A 1,176-nucleotide genomic window follows, 5' to 3' on the forward strand; every position below is an offset into this window, starting at 1 on the left:
AAAGTTTTTTTTTTTTTTTTAATAGTGAAAAAAAAAAGTGTATATTAGCCAGGCATGGTGACACTCACCTGTAATCCCTGTAAACCTGTAAACTCAGAAAGGCAGAGGCAGGTGGATCTCTGTGAGTTGGAGGCCAGCCTGGTCTACAAAGTGAGTCCAGGACAGCCAAGGATACACAGAGAAACCCTGTCTCGAAGATGGAAACTAGTGTATATTTAGAACTAGCCAGCTGGTCTCAGTTTAGAAGAACCCATTTTGGGGGGTGGTGAGGGCAGGACACATGTGGAGCCAGCTAATCCTAACCGGCCATCCTAATCAGGAGCCAGCTGAACATCATAGGCTTCTTCTCTCCGTTAGGCCTATGCAGCGTGTTGGCTTTGGCCACGTGTATGCCACAGAGCTTCTCCACAGCCTCTAGTCTGATACTTGCTGGCCTTAATGACATGCACCATGAACACAAACGTGTTGCCTTCTGTTTTCTTCATGACTGACTCAGGGGTCTCGAGGATTTTGATGATGCCATGGTGATCAAGTCTGTTTCTCCTGGATGCGCTCTTTTGAGGATATTTGGGCTGCCTCCGAGCCTCAGGGTCTTGGGCTGCCTGAAGGTGGGTGTCGTTGCTGCTGTGAACACCTTTTCCCACTGCTTTCTTGCCTTCCAAGGTATTTACACCTTGGCTTCGGCTTTGGGAGGGGCAAGATCTGCCTTCTCTGCTTTCAGCGCCATCTTGGCTAGAATTTTTTTCATTGTCATAAAATACAAAAATTGTTACCATTTCAAACAGACCATTATAGAAGTGAGCTAGCATTATGGAGATGTGTAAAAAGATCTCAAATTTTAAATGTTTAAAGAAAGAAAAAAATATGAGAAAGAAACACCTGTTCTCAGAGGCATGAATATGTGTAAGGATCCTCAGAACTTTCCATAACATTCATGATCAGATATCCATTTAAGTTCCCAAATCACCACCACCACAAATGCTGATAGCCAATTTCCCCAAGAAATATAAAAATATAGGAAATACTTACAAAATGTACCTTAAATAAACAATTTCTTCTTTCCAGCAGTTGTCAGACTTCATCTCTTTCTCATGATGTGTGCTTTTGTTTGTTTGTTTTATTACAACTGAATCACAATGTTCAAGTTTTAAGCATCAGATTTTATGAAGAGCCTGC

General features: G+C 42.1%; 1 pseudogene; it reads right to left on the reverse strand.

The window, feature by feature from the left end:
• Positions 1–298: 298 nt before the first annotated feature.
• On the reverse strand, positions 299–727 carry LOC110543310 (large ribosomal subunit protein uL23-like; annotated as a pseudogene).
• Between the last annotated feature and the right edge of the window lie 449 nt (positions 728–1,176).

The sequence above is a fragment of the Meriones unguiculatus genome, chromosome 1 (genome assembly GCF_030254825.1).
Source record: "Meriones unguiculatus strain TT.TT164.6M chromosome 1, Bangor_MerUng_6.1, whole genome shotgun sequence".
In the NCBI taxonomy this organism is placed as follows: Eukaryota; Metazoa; Chordata; class Mammalia; order Rodentia; family Muridae; genus Meriones; species Meriones unguiculatus.